Below are 15959 nucleotides of genomic sequence, written 5' to 3'. Positions count from 1 at the left end.
TCCAACACACTTATGCACAAGTATCCCAACACACTTAGGCAGCAGGATATTCATCGCACTCAGGCACTATGGACCCAATGCACTCAGACAGTAAGGGCCCAACAGTTACTTGGGCCCCAACGCACTCAGACACTAGGGCCCGACGCACTCAGACACTAGGGCCCTAACGCACTCAGACACTAGGGCCCCAACGCACTCTGACACTAGGGGCGCCAACGTACTCTGGCACTAGGGGCTCAACGCACTCAGACACTAGGGCCCTAAACGCACTCAGACACTAGGGCCCCAACGCACTCTGACACTAGGGGGCCCAACGCACTCTGACACTAGGGGCCCAACGCACTCAGACACTAGGGGCCTAACGCACTCAGACACTAGGGCCCCAACGCACTCAGACACTAGGGCCCCAACGCACTCTGACACTAGGGGGCCCCACGCACTCTGACACTAGGGGCCCAACGCACTCAGACACTAGGGCCCCAACGCACTCAGGCACTAGGGGGCCCAACGCACTCTTGTACTGGGGGTCCAGCACACCACAAGTACCCTGGGGGTAGTGCCGGGAAGTAGTCGTTTAAAACATCGTGTGTGTGTGGACCATGTGTGGCGCTGTGCCATCCTACCATCTGCGCCACTGTACCGTCATGCCATCTGCAGCACTGTACCATCCTGCCATCTGCGCCATTGTACCGTCATGCCATCTGCAGCACTCGGTAATGGTGGTGGTGGTGACGGGCGGCGGTGGTGAGGGGTGGCGATGACAGTAGCGCTGGTGGGTGAGGGGGTAATAAACCTTCACCATCACTTGCACTGGATCACCAAAGGTCAGTACTACTTGGAAGCATGGGTCACTATCCAGGGTCACCAAAGGTCAGTGCGATTTGTTAGCGTGGGTCACCTTAGGGGTCATGAGTTATATCTTGTGATTTTTCGTCCAGTATCGGAAGATAAATGACGATGTCATGTGAAATCATCATTATCATCATCATCATAATAATAATAATCATAATAATGATAATAATAATAATAATAATAATAATAATAATAATAATAATAATAATAATAATAATTCACATATGTCAGCAGTTATGTATGTATGTACGTGGTACCATGTGTGTGTGTGTGTGTGTGTGTGTGTGTGTGTGTGTGTGTACGTAAGAATGTGTGTACGTATGAAGATAGCGTGTCGTTCTCAAGACAAGTGTTGCTGACATTTTTGGGGAAAAATTTTTCCTCCTTGACCAGCGTCGGCCCAGCCGCTGTGCAGTAATTGTGCGGATAATACCGTCTACTGCGCAGTATCTCCACTGGTCCAATAAATGCTGCACCAGTCCAGTTCTCATGCGTACTGGACCTGTTCTGATGTACCGGCCCTGCGCTGGTGGACTAACGGTCCAGTTCTACAATAGCGGTCCATTTCTCGTGCCTTGCATCTGTTCTGATGTACCGGACCAATTTTGATATGCTGGTTCAGTTCCATTGTACCGGTCTAGTTCTCATGTGTACTAGTCCTGCTCTGATGAACTGATCCAGTTCTGATGTACCGGTCCGTTTCTTGAGTGTGTGATAGACCTACTTCTGATGTACTGGTCCAGTCCTGACGTATTGGTCGTTCTGATATGTTGGTTGTTTAGATTTACCTTGTCCCGTTGTACCGGTTCATTTCTGATGTACCTATCCAGTTGATGCACTAGTTCTGATGCAACGGTCCTCTTGTGATGCACCGGTCCGGTTCTGATGTATTGGTCCATTCTGACGCATTGGTCCAGTACTGATGTAACGGTCCAGTTCCGGTGAACTGGTCTAATTTTTATGTATTGGACCAGTTCTGATGGCAATACATTTCCCCCAGCTCCTATGTACCCCTCACCTAGACTAACCTGGGAACATCATGTTTCCATGTACTTCGAAAAATAATCTTAAATATGAACGTTGTATCAAGCCTTCGAGAAATAATCTTAAATATGAACGTAAGTATCAAGACTCCGAAAAATAATCTTAAATATGAACGTAAGTATTGAGCCTCGCATGAAAGCAAGGATGCTTACTGTTCTCTCAGTTGATGTTAGTCTGACTAACTGGCCTGCAAGCAGCCATTTACGACGATCCACCAGTCTCATCAACACCAAGTTATCCTTCTTACGAGGTCAGCAGCTACAGGGATACTGAGTAAAGCATTTCATATACAACAGATTCTTTCACAGGGAGGCCCCGGCAACCCCAGAGTTTCCATACGCTTCACACAAATCACACCATATTTCCTTACTAACTTCTCAAAACTTTTATTGTTGAAGAGTTTCACATAAAGAGGCAATGAAGTTTTAATAGAGGCAGGATGATGTCATCAATAAAGCCCCACCCTATCGTATTTTTCGTACTTAAACTTTGGTCACTTTGATTACTTATGTAATAGAGCGAGTGGCTAGGCTTGGTGATATGACAGTGTTTCCCGTGACTGATATTTTCATACAGTATTTATTCCTAATGTACAACACAATATTACTTTTAAGATTTTTTTTTTTCGTGTGTGAGTAATTATAACTGGTTTAAACCGGTTTGTGAAGATGAAATAATAATCCCATTGTCAAACGTTGCTTCCCCATTGATATTGTTTAAAGTTGGATATTTATCGTATTTACAGTTGTAAAAGGGCCATTGATAGCTGGTTCCTGTATAGTAATGATGAATAACTGTGGCAAAAAGTTAGTAGGGTATTTACAGAAAATAAGGATGAGATGAGAGTTGAGAGAGGTGACGTTAAGTTCTGTGGGCGTATGAGTGGCTCGCGGGGTGCGTGGAGGAGGGGAGGGGTGAGGACAGACCGACCGACCATGCGCGTTGCGTCTCCACGCCTCTCGCTCAATATTCCACATTACATCGTCCAAGTTCCTTTCGTATTAGTCCGCAGGCATGGTTCAAATTCCCATCTTTTCGCATTTATGTATTGAGTTTACAATGCCAGCCTCATCTAATTGCATCAATAGGCTGTAGTAAATGTCAGGAAGTCGTGAAACAGGATTGAGGAAGCTAAACGTGTGTAATATACCGCCACAAGCAGCTTGGCAAGGACGACTCCCCATGGTATCAGGCACACCGCAGCCCCCAAGATACACAGCCACCGCGGAAAACAGTGTGCCTGGCTCTTGCCTCCTCGTACCGTGGCAATCTGACACGCCACACAGTGCCAAAATCTGGATACCTTTCACAAAGGAGAATCCCGAGTGTAGGAACTCTGTCATATATGTGGTGTTGAGACAGTGTCAGTGGAGATTAGCCAGAACGGCCACGAAGCCTAGTGCACCCTGTGTCAGTACTCCCCAGTTATTTTCATGTCAGGTGGGCGGATTTGTATCATACTGGCGGCTTTAGGTGGTGTGGTGTGGTTTTGTGTGTATCTGTGACATAATCCATCATCATGACGTGAGAGGATGCTAAACAATGCTTCGAATGATGTCATTGTTGTGACACCGTAGACTTGTGTGGGTGGCGGTGATTATATCCCCGGCAGTTACGTGTTCCGAAGATTTCCCCTGAGATTATGCGCCAATAAAAGAGGCAGGAGTGATTACCGGATACAAAGATTAACGCTAATTCAAAGGTAGCTTAAACCCTCCATGAGCCAGTCTGTGTTGGAAATGTACTTTAATTGATTTTTCCCGCCTGTCGACCGAAACAGCCAACTAAATCATAGTTGATAGTGAAGTGCGAACAAAGTGGGCCCAGGCAAAGGTCACGAAAGAATTACTTACTGAAATGCCGATGGAGAATGCGATCGGTTATTACTATGGTGAAATAAGACCTGGACAAGTCATTAATGTAATGATGGTGGACAGGATGATATAGATATCGTGTGGAGGGAACTACGGAGTAAAGTGTGTCTCGTCGATAATGTGGGAAGTGGTGCGTTGTTATGTTGGCCAGCCGTAGCCTAGCCCGTACAGCGAATGAAGGTAAGCTTTTCAGTTTGAATTTTACGAAGTATTCACGTCGTTATAAGTAGTGCTTTGATTTTTTATCGTTGCTCGTAAATTTAGTTAATGTAATGTATTAGTCTTTTTTATTCTGAATTATTCCCTGATGGGTGTACTTGTAGTTTGTGTAACTTGATTATAGTGCTAAGCCTTGGAACTCGTCCGTGGAACTGTATTACGAAGAGAGAACAAATATCGTCACGGTTCGTCTGCAGTGAACAATGTAAATTCACTTGGATAATTCGATTCTCTCATTTGTAGTCATGTGCCACTCTTTTTTTTTTTTTTATTCATAGAAGTGAAATACGCTGTTCAGATTTTTATACATGGAAAATATTACGAAATGTGACCGTTCCAGCTGTTTGTGAGTTTTTGTTTAACCGGTGTGAAATAAATTCGGATTGTTTGGCTCTATTTGGAAAAAAAAAATAATGCACAAATATACGGCTAATTCCAATTGTTTGATCCGTATCAAAAAGGTCACAGGGCAACTTTGTTAGATTTTTTTTGTTTAGGCTTTGGGCCTGTCAGCTGCCTGGGTCATTGAATTCTTCAAACGTCTCAGTTATTACATACACCAACCCAAATATATTTTAAGACCCTCTTTAGGTGTTTAGGATAAGACTACACAGTACACACACTTTCACAATGCATTTAGCTTATGTGAGGGCAAATACATTTGAGCGATTTGTCTTTCCATCGCACTGGAAACATAGGATGGAAGTTACCTCTGACATATCAACAAATCACTTTTAAAAAATTTACGCACACGTGCAAAGATTGGGGTTGCAGGACTGTACTTTGATGTTTGGCTATTTTTGGTTATCCTCATTTGTGTCACGTCATGTCATACAATTTTAGCTCATAGATTTAAAGTCTTTATTTGTCTCATTATACATCGACAAAACATTTTACGAACAGCGTAGGTTAAAGGTGCATGGCTAGGGGTTGGTGGAAGCAAGTATAGAGCGTACATACAAATGGTGTGGACACATACAAGGGTGACATGTGGGCCCCATTGGGCCCACAACCCAAAGGATCCTCGTCCTGTTAGAAATTGAGAAGCAGAATTAATTTCACTGGTATAGGCACAAAGCCTCATATAAGGACATACATACATATATTGAGTACCAGGGCTCGTTGGGAATAGAGGTACAAACATTGAAATGGGAAGTGAAGACACATGAGGTATACACTGTACAGAGGCTCAAAAGATTTTAATGGTACATGAAACACATGTGACATTATTTACACTATATTGTGGTGACAATGGGACTCGAGTGGGCGCACAAACATATGATAATACGAAAGTCTGGGTGTGCGACTGTTTTGTCTAGGTCTTAGGGTCTGCACGCAATAGGGAGTTCTTGTCGGGGCATATTTTGCCCGTGCCATGTCGGTCAACACACACACACACACACACACACACACACACACATATATATATATATATATATATATATATATATATATATATATTCCTACGAGTCCACGGGAAAATGAAACACGAAAAGTTCCCAAGTGCACTTTCGTGTAATAATCACATCATCAGGGGAGACACAACTGAGAAATATAACAGTCAGTTGATATACATCGAAGAGACGAAGCTAGGACGCCATTTGGTATATTGGAAAGGATCACAATTTTGCGCGTGATCAAGACATTCCTATGAGTCCACGGGGAAAATTAAACACGATAAGTTCCCAAGTGCACTTTCGTGTAATAATCACGTCATCATGGTAGACACAAAAGAGAAATATAACAGTCAGTTGATATACAACGAGGAGACTTAGCTAGGACGCCATTTGGTAAACATGCGATTGCCCAAGACAACAACATGCGTATCATAAACTTATGATGTTGACAAGGTGAATTGTTTACAAATATTATAAATATATAAACTCTACATACGTATTCCTCGTTTCACTGCCATAAAGGCCAGATGATATATGCTGTATTGGCCGTAAGAACGCTGCACTACAAACTTTTGAAAGTACAGAAGCAGTGGTTGGCTTGTGACGGAACAGTCTGGAACGCGAGCTTTCCGATTTTTTTCTAATAAAATATTTAATAATTTCATTAAAAGTGAGTTCTGATACATTTTCATTTCAGAAATATGTTGTTATGAATTCAGAATGTTGAATAGAATCGATGTCTGAAGAAAATCGACACAATTTTTTTTAGTAGATCGAATATATATTCCAACTTCATAATTTTATGACTTCTCTTCCTTTATTATCTGCAAATTAATAACTTAGTAGTCAGTTTGGCGTCGCCATTGACCGTACAGTGGGTCTATGTCTCTAAGGACGAGGGGGGCGTCATGGAGCATGGGATGGAGAGTGTAAGCGCAACAGCTAACTCGAGGTCTTGCGGGAGGTACTCCACCAGGAGTTAAGGCGACGCCGGTATTGCTACTGAAATTGTCGTACTGATCTCAGTGCTTTCTGGTCTCAGTAAGAGGTTAAATATTTACATCGTTCGTAGGTTTAACATTTAAGACACTTAAACTTTAAACTAATATGAGAAAAGTATACTATAGTCATTGGCGATGGATACGAATAGATATTAAGTTCATAATGACTGAATTTCTGGCGTCCTGAAATTAATACGTGCGTTCTTTCCACGAAGGAGACACGACGCGTCAGCCGGATATGTTCGTATAGTACTGATGAATCTTGTATGTTTGATGTATCGTGTGCTTTCTTATATCTAAGAACCCCCAGCCTTGTGTAGGTGACCAGCGTAGGGTACAGGGCACTACTAGATCAACTAGAAACAGCCTCTTCTTTTTTCTCCCCTGCGTTCGTTCTAGTCGCTGTCAGTTTTGGTTGTTAAGAGATGACTAAATCCTTGGCTCTCCCCGCAGTGCTTCAGCCGTAGGTGAGGGAGACGAAGCCGAAGCTTCCCCACTTCACCGTCAAATCTTCCTTCTTGCTTTGGGAAAGACGCTGTAAAGCACTGACTTCAACCATAGACCTTCCTCATCCTTGGCTAGGGAACACAATGGGGGAGGACAGATAAGAGGAGGAGTACTGATGGGAGGGTGAGGAGGTCATCTGCTGGAGCGTAGTACTAGTGTCCTTAGGTCCTAATCTTGCTGGTAGTAGATAGAGCTGGCAGGAGTACAAATGAGGGAACGTCATGTAGCATGGAGAGAGTACACTGCCACAGAAATTCTATGGGAAAGTGCGGACTGTTGCGGTGTTTTCGGGATAGGAGGCTTCAGTTTGAAGTGGTGGGGCCAGGAGTGGCCCAACACGTTCTCTTCTGCCGTTCATGGGGGCCAAGAGTGGCCCAGCACGTTCTCTTCTGCCGTTCATGGGGCCAGGAGTGGCCCAACACGTTCTCTTCTGCCGTTCATGGGGGCCAAGAGTGGCCCAGCACGTTCTCTTCTGCCGTTCATGGGGCCAGGAGTGGCCCAACACGTTCTCTTCTGCCGTTCATGGGGCCAGGAGTGGCCCAACACGTTCTCTTCTGCCGTTCATGGGGGCCAAGAGTGGCCCAGCACGTTCTCTTCTGCCGTTCATGGGGCCAGGAGTGGCCCAACACGTTCTCTTCTGCCGTTCATGGGGGCCAAGAGTGGCCCAGCACGTTCTCTTCTGCCGTTCATGGGGGCCAAGAGTGGCCCAGCACGTTCTCTTCTGCCGTTCATGGGGGCCAAGAGTGGCCCAGCACGTTCTCTTCTGCCGTTCATGGGGCCAGGAGTGGCCCAACACGTTCTCTTCTGCCGTTCATGGGGCCAGGAGTGGCCCAACACGTTCTCTTCTGCCGTTCATGGGGCCAGGAGTGGCCCAACACGTTCTCTTCTGCCGTTCATGGGGGCCAAGAGTGGCCCAGCACGTTCTCTTCTGCCGTTCATGGGGGCCAAGAGTGGCCCAGCACGTTCTCTTCTGCCGTTCATGGGGGCCAAGAGTGGCCCAGCACGTTCTCTTCTGCCGTTCATGGGGGCCAAGAGTGGCCCAGCACGTTCTCTTCTGCCGTTCATGGGGCCAGGAGTGGCCCAACACGTTCTCTTCTGCCGTTCATGGGGGCCAAGAGTGGCCCAGCACGTTCTCTTCTGCCGTTCATGGGGGCCAAGAGTGGCCCAGCACGTTCTCTTCTGCCGTTCATGGGGCCAGGAGTGGCCCAACACGTTCTCTTCTGCCGTTCATGGGGGCCAAGAGTGGCCCAGCACGTTCTCTTCTGCCGTTCATGGGGGCCAAGAGTGGCCCAGCACGTTCTCTTCTGCCGTTCATGGGGCCAGGAGTGGCCCAACACGTTCTCTTCTGCCGTTCATGGGGGCCAAGAGTGGCCCAGCACGTTCTCTTCTGCCGTTCATGGGGGCCAAGAGTGGCCCAGCACGTTCTCTTCTGCCGTTCATGGGGGCCAAGAGTGGCCCAGCACGTTCTCTTCTGCCGTTCATGGGGGCCAAGAGTGGCCCAGCACGTTCTCTTCTGCCGTTCATGGGGGCCAAGAGTGGCCCAGCACGTTCTCTTCTGCCGTTCATGGGGGCCAAGAGTGGCCCAGCACGTTCTCTTCTGCCGTTCATGGGGCCAGGAGTGGCCCAACACGTTCTCTTCTGCCGTTCATGGGGCCAGGAGTGGCCCAACACGTTCTCTTCTGCCGTTCATGGGGGCCAAGAGTGGCCCAGCACGTTCTCTTCTGCCGTTCATGGGGGCCAAGAGTGGCCCAGCACGTTCTCTTCTGCCGTTCATGGGGGCCAAGAGTGGCCCAGCACGTTCTCTTCTGCCGTTCATGGGGGCCAAGAGTGGCCCAGCACGTTCTCTTCTGCCGTTCATGGGGGCCAAGAGTGGCCCAGCACGTTCTCTTCTGCCGTTCATGGGGGCCAAGAGTGGCCCAGCACGTTCTCTTCTGCCGTTCATGGGGCCAGGAGTGGCCCAACACGTTCTCTTCTGCCGTTCATGGGGGCCAAGAGTGGCCCAGCACGTTCTCTTCTGCCGTTCATGGGGGCCAAGAGTGGCCCAGCACGTTCTCTTCTGCCGTTCATGGGGGCCAAGAGTGGCCCAGCACGTTCTCTTCTGCCGTTCATGGGGGCCAAGAGTGGCCCAGCACGTTCTCTTCTGCCGTTCATGGGGGCCAAGAGTGGCCCAGCACGTTCTCTTCTGCCGTTCATGGGGGCCAAGAGTGGCCCAGCACGTTCTCTTCTGCCGTTCATGGGGCCAGGAGTGGCCCAACACGTTCTCTTCTGCCGTTCATGGGGGCCAAGAGTGGCCCAGCACGTTCTCTTCTGCCGTTCATGGGGGCCAAGAGTGGCCCAGCACGTTCTCTTCTGCCGTTCATGGGGCCAGGAGTGGCCCAACACGTTCTCTTCTGCCGTTCATGGGGCCAGGAGTGGCCCAACACGTTCTCTTCTGCCGTTCATGGGGGCCAAGAGTGGCCCAGCACGTTCTCTTCTGCCGTTCATGGGGCCAGGAGTGGCCCAACACGTTCTCTTCTGCCGTTCATGGGGGCCAAGAGTGGCCCAGCACGTTCTCTTCTGCCGTTCATGGGGGCCAAGAGTGGCCCAGCACGTTCTCTTCTGCCGTTCATGGGGGCCAAGAGTGGCCCAGCACGTTCTCTTCTGCCGTTCATGGGGCCAAGAGTGGCCCAGCACGTTCTCTTCTGCCGTTCATGGGGCCAGGAGTGGCCCAACACGTTCTCTTCTGCCGTTCATGGGGGCCAAGAGTGGCCCAGCACGTTCTCTTCTGCCGTTCATGGGGGCCAAGAGTGGCCCAGCACGTTCTCTTCTGCCGTTCATGGGGGCCAAGAGTGGCCCAGCACGTTCTCTTCTGCCGTTCATGGGGGCCAAGAGTGGCCCAGCACGTTCTCTTCTGCCGTTCATGGGGGCCAAGAGTGGCCCAGCACGTTCTCTTCTGCCGTTCATGGGGCCAGGAGTGGCCCAACACGTTCTCTTCTGCCGTTCATGGGGGCCAAGAGTGGCCCAGCACGTTCTCTTCTGCCGTTCATGGGGCCAGGAGTGGCCCAACACGTTCTCTTCTGCCGTTCATGGGGGCCAAGAGTGGCCCAGCACGTTCTCTTCTGCCGTTCATGGGGGCCAAGAGTGGCCCAGCACGTTCTCTTCTGCCGTTCATGGGGGCCAAGAGTGGCCCAGCACGTTCTCTTCTGCCGTTCATGGGGGCCAAGAGTGGCCCAGCACGTTCTCTTCTGCCGTTCATGGGGCCAGGAGTGGCCCAACACGTTCTCTTCTGCCGTTCATGGGGGCCAAGAGTGGCCCAGCACGTTCTCTTCTGCCGTTCATGGGGCCAGGAGTGGCCCAACACGTTCTCTTCTGCCGTTCATGGGGGCCAAGAGTGGCCCAGCACGTTCTCTTCTGCCGTTCATGGGGGCCAAGAGTGGCCCAGCACGTTCTCTTCTGCCGTTCATGGGGCCAGGAGTGGCCCAACACGTTCTCTTCTGCCGTTCATGGGGGCCAAGAGTGGCCCAGCACGTTCTCTTCTGCCGTTCATGGGGGCCAAGAGTGGCCCAGCACGTTCTCTTCTGCCGTTCATGGGGGCCAAGAGTGGCCCAGCACGTTCTCTTCTGCCGTTCATGGGGGCCAAGAGTGGCCCAGCACGTTCTCTTCTGCCGTTCATGGGGCCAGGAGTGGCCCAACACGTTCTCTTCTGCCGTTCATGGGGGCCAAGAGTGGCCCAGCACGTTCTCTTCTGCCGTTCATGGGGGCCAAGAGTGGCCCAGCACGTTCTCTTCTGCCGTTCATGGGGCCAGGAGTGGCCCAACACGTTCTCTTCTGCCGTTCATGGGGGCCAAGAGTGGCCCAGCACGTTCTCTTCTGCCGTTCATGGGGGCCAAGAGTGGCCCAGCACGTTCTCTTCTGCCGTTCATGGGGCCAGGAGTGGCCCAACACGTTCTCTTCTGCCGTTCATGGGGGCCAAGAGTGGCCCAGCACGTTCTCTTCTGCCGTTCATGGGGCCAGGAGTGGCCCAACACGTTCTCTTCTGCCGTTCATGGGGGCCAAGAGTGGCCCAGCACGTTCTCTTCTGCCGTTCATGGGGGCCAAGAGTGGCCCAGCACGTTCTCTTCTGCCGTTCATGGGGCCAGGAGTGGCCCAACACGTTCTCTTCTGCCGTTCATGGGGGCCAAGAGTGGCCCAGCACGTTCTCTTCTGCCGTTCATGGGGCCAGGAGTGGCCCAACACGTTCTCTTCTGCCGTTCATGGGGCCAGGAGTGGCCCAACACGTTCTCTTCTGCCGTTCATGGGGCCAGGAGTGGCCCAACACGTTCTCTTCTGCCGTTCATGGGGCCAGGAGTGGCCCAACACGTTCTCTTCTGCCGTTCATGGGGGCCAAGAGTGGCCCAGCACGTTCTCTTCTGCCGTTCATGGGGGCCAAGAGTGGCCCAGCACGTTCTCTTCTGCCGTTCATGGGGGCCAAGAGTGGCCCAGCACGTTCTCTTCTGCCGTTCATGGGGGCCAAGAGTGGCCCAGCACGTTCTCTTCTGCCGTTCATGGGGGCCAAGAGTGGCCCAGCACGTTCTCTTCTGCCGTTCATGGGGGCCAAGAGTGGCCCAGCACGTTCTCTTCTGCCGTTCATGGGGGCCAAGAGTGGCCCAGCACGTTCTCTTCTGCCGTTCATGGGGCCAGGAGTGGCCCAACACGTTCTCTTCTGCCGTTCATGGGGGCCAAGAGTGGCCCAGCACGTTCTCTTCTGCCGTTCATGGGGGCCAAGAGTGGCCCAGCACGTTCTCTTCTGCCGTTCATGGGGGCCAAGAGTGGCCCAGCACGTTCTCTTCTGCCGTTCATGGGGGCCAAGAGTGGCCCAGCACGTTCTCTTCTGCCGTTCATGGGGCCAGGAGTGGCCCAACACGTTCTCTTCTGCCGTTCATGGGGGCCAAGAGTGGCCCAGCACGTTCTCTTCTGCCGTTCATGGGGGCCAAGAGTGGCCCAGCACGTTCTCTTCTGCCGTTCATGGGGGCCAAGAGTGGCCCAGCACGTTCTCTTCTGCCGTTCATGGGGGCCAAGAGTGGCCCAGCACGTTCTCTTCTGCCGTTCATGGGGGCCAAGAGTGGCCCAGCACGTCCTCTTCTGCCGTTCATGGGGGCCAAGAGTGGCCCAGCACGTTCTCTTCTGCCGTTCATGGGGGCCAAGAGTGGCCCAGCACGTTCTCTTCTGCCGTTCATGGGTTCCAAGAGTGGCCCAGCACGTTCTCTTCTGCCGTTCATGGGGGCCAAGAGTGGCCCAGCACTTTCTCTTCTGCCGTTCATGGGGCCAGGAGTGGCCCAACACGTTCTCTTCTGCCGTTCATGGGGCCAGGAGTGGCCCAACACGTTCTCCTCTGCCCACCTGGACTGCTTTGCCATGACACCATAGTATTATCTTCGTAAACAGTGACGGCAGAAGTTGGACAGAACCAGCTCTAAGCATGTAAGACCAGCGCTTCCTTCTACAGGAAGAACCTGAATTGTTCTAGCGAGGCAGTGGGCGAGACTGCTGCAGGCGACCGTGTGTGGTCGTATCCCCACGTAGTACCACACGTTTGTGAGGACAGGTGTGGCGTGCGAACTCATGATCATATGGAAGTTTGTGTTGCGTGTGTGGCTGATGGTATAAAACTACCAGGGGTGTGGGGCTGGTAGTAATACTGTCATGGGTGTGTGGCTGGTGGTAATACTGTCATGGGTGTGTGGCTGATGGTAATACTGTCAGGGGTGTGTGGCTGGTGGTAATACTGTCATGGGTGTGTGGCTGATGGTAATACTGTCATGGGTGTGTGGCTGGTGGTAACAATGTCCCTTTGTTGATCCTCTTATCTATCTGGTGGGGGGTAAGATTTGGACCTCTTGCCCATGGGGTGGGTAAAGGTGGTTCTCTTACCTAACGGGTACGTGAGGGGAGACTCTCTTACCCAACTGGCGGGTGAGAGGGGGACTCTTACTCAACTAGGGGGGGGGGGGGGAAAGGTGGCCCTCTTACCCAACTGGTGGGTGAAATGGGAGGAGGGGGGGGAGGAGACTCTCTTCCCCAACTGGTGGGTGAGGTTCGTCAGCCAGTGTCTGGGCGTGCCGGGGAGTGGTGATGGAGAGGGGGAGAGAACATAGGGCGGGGGAGAGGGATGCGCGGCGCTGGTACATGACCTGGGAGAGAGAGGGTAGGGGGAAGGGGTGTCTGGCATCCGGGGGTACGGGGTTCCTGACCTGGTATGGGGGAGGGGATGCCTGACCTGGTATGGGGGAGGGGATGCCTGACCTGGTATGGGGGAGGGGGTGCCTGACCTGGTATGGGGGAGGGGATGCCTCGCCTGGTATGAAGGAGGGGGTGCCTGACCTGGTATGGGGGAGGGGGTGCCTGGACCTGTAGGGGGAAGGGGTGCCTGGCACTATCCAAGTCATTGGGTTTATCCCTCGGCTTTAGTTACTAAGTTTATTTTTGTAACTGCAGAGTTCATTTTGCACACACACACACACACACACACACACACACACACACACACACAAACGCACAGACACACACACACACACACACACACACACACACACACACATATTTATATATATATATATATATATATATATATATATATATATATATATATATATAAAGTTCTTGCTTAAGAATGGTTGATCCATCTGGATGGTGTGATAACTGTATACATAATACAAATTTCTCATGTCGGTCTTCATGAGGGAGTAAGTGTCCAAAAAAAAAAAAAAATATAAGGAAAAAAATAACCACTAAATATGCATTTTGACGTTTACATTGAACCATTCTGGGAGGGTGTATTGGGTAACAGGAGAGAGAGAGAGAGAGAGAGAGAGAGAGAGAGAGAGAGAGAGAGAGAGAGAGAGAGAGAGAGAGAGAGAGAGAGATAGAGGTATCTGTAGGTTGAGGGGGTGGGGACGGCAGTTGTGTTATATCTGTGGGGGACGGAGATAAGGGGTTCTGAAGGAGGAGGAGGAGGAGGAGGAGGAGGAGAGAGGAAGGGGTGTCTGGACGAGGAGGAGGAGGAAGGGGTGTCTGGAGGAGGAGGAGGAGGAAGGGTGTCTGGATGAGGAGAGAGGGAGGGTGACTGAAGGCGGAGGAGGGGAGCGGGGACTTGGGGATGGGGAGAGGGACTGGAGGGAGGGGGGGTTTGTTGGAGGTCATAGAGTGTCACTCCTCCCAGCCTTCCCCTCCGTCAGACGGGTCCTGGCGCCAGGGGCTTCCCGGCCAGGCTTATCATGCTCACTCCTGTCACAGGAGTGATAGGCTGCTCAGCTGGCTGCTTGGCTGGTTGGTTTATTGAATGGCTGGTTGGCTGATTGGATGGCTGGTTGACTGGCTGGTTGGCTGATTGGATAGCTGGTTGACTGGCTGGTCGGTTGAATGGCTCGCTGGCTGGTTGGTAGGTTATTTGGTTGATTGGCTGGCTGTTTGGTTGTATATTTGAATGGTTAGTTGGTTGATTATCTAGATGGCTGTCTGGTTGGCTGACTGGCTGGTTTATTGGCTGATTGCAGGCGGTTGGTTGGTTGGCTGGCTGATATGTCGCCTGGTTGTTTAGTTGATTGGCTGGCAGATTGGCTGGCTGACAGTTTTTTTTTTTTTTGATTGGCTGGCTGGCTAGGTGCCTGGCTGGTTGCCTGATGGGCTGGCTAGCTAGCAGACTGACTGAGTAACTGACTGACTGGTTCGCTGGCTGGCTGGCTGGCTGGCTGGCTGGCTGACTGACTGGTTGGCTGGCTGGCTGACTGACTGGTTGGCTGGCTGACTGACTGACCGGCTGGCTGACTGGTTGGCTGACTGACTGACTGGTTGGCTGGCTGGCTACGTGTGGTCTTGTATAAGACGGGAGAGCTCCCCCTCCCTCGACCAGTCAGCTGTGCTGGTGGGGGTGAGTCAGACCAGACAGAGACTTGGGAAACATGGCGGGGGATGATGAGGTCAGGGGTGAGGGAAGTGAGCGAGTCCAAACAGCTGAGGAAGCTGGCGGTCATGAGGGACAGGTGTGAGGGAGATGAGTGACTTTAAACGGGTGGATGACGATAGTGTAATGGTCTTTGAAACAGAACCAACAATTTTGTGTAACTGGATAGAGGGACACACACACACAAACACACACACACACACACATACACACACACATACACACACACACACACACCATACTGTATGGTAAGGGACGTATGCTATATGCATAATATGTACAGGTGTTTGTAAGTGTTGTATAGGGCAGGGGTGTCCCTATGTATGACCCGGGGATCCATGTGTGTGTGTGTGTGTGTGTGTGTGTGTGTGTGTGTGTGTGTGTGTGTGTGGTGAGAGACCTCCCCGCAGCAGTGAGTAAATGAGCCATATTTATAAAGCACTTGGCCTCCATGATTATGTGGCCTGGGCAGAACAGGCTGTGGAGGTGTTCACAGCTGTGCAGCTGTTTACTGTTGTACAGTAGTTCTCAGCTGTGGAGTTGTTTTACTTCAGTCCGTTTGTGTTTTTACAGCTGTAGAGCTGTTCACTGCTGTTATTCACTTCTGTAGAGCTGTTCACTGCTGGGGTTATGTTCATTGCTAAGTTGTTCACTCCTGTGAGGCTGGTCACAGTTGTGTAGGTGTTCGCTGCTGTGGAGTTGTTCATAAGTGTGGAGTTCTTCACTGCTGTTGTATTGTCCACAGCCAAGACACTGTTCAGTGCCGCTGATATATATATATATATATTTTTTTCGGCAGCTTAACAGTTCGCTGCTGTTACATTCTTTACTAGCAGTGTCCCTTTCTGTAGAATGGTTCACTGCTGGTGCACTGGTCATATTGTTGGTACACTGTATACTGCTGGTGTAGTGTTCACTGCTGTGACATTACGCTCTGCTCTTACACTGTTCCCTGATGAAATATTAACCAGTGTACCTTTTATTATGGCACCGGTAGAGGGGAGTGCGACAGGAATGACAGGTGACCATCTATTTCCCCTGTCCATCCGCCCTTCTTTCTCTTCCATCCAACCGTCCGTTCTCCCATCCGTCCATCTGTTCTCCCATCCGTCCATCTGTTCTCCCATCCGTCCCTCTGTTCTCCCAT

At 51.0% G+C, this 15959-nt stretch overlaps 1 protein-coding gene across 3 annotated transcripts in view; it reads left to right on the top strand.

The window, feature by feature from the left end:
- Positions 1 to 3096: 3096 nt before the first annotated feature.
- Positions 3097 to 15959, top strand: part of LOC139763804 (beta-1,3-galactosyltransferase 5-like) — a 189735-nt gene continuing 176872 nt past the window's right edge. For all 3 annotated transcript variants that reach the window (XM_071690071.1, XM_071690068.1, XM_071690069.1), the window contains exon 1: positions 3097 to 3950. The gene's annotated coding sequence lies outside the window, so the exon portion shown is untranslated. The remainder of the gene's footprint in view (positions 3951 to 15959) is intronic.

The sequence above is a fragment of the Panulirus ornatus genome, chromosome 48 (assembly GCF_036320965.1).
Source record: "Panulirus ornatus isolate Po-2019 chromosome 48, ASM3632096v1, whole genome shotgun sequence".
Taxonomy (NCBI): domain Eukaryota; kingdom Metazoa; phylum Arthropoda; class Malacostraca; order Decapoda; family Palinuridae; genus Panulirus; species Panulirus ornatus.
This window is presented reverse-complemented; position numbering and strand designations above follow the sequence as displayed.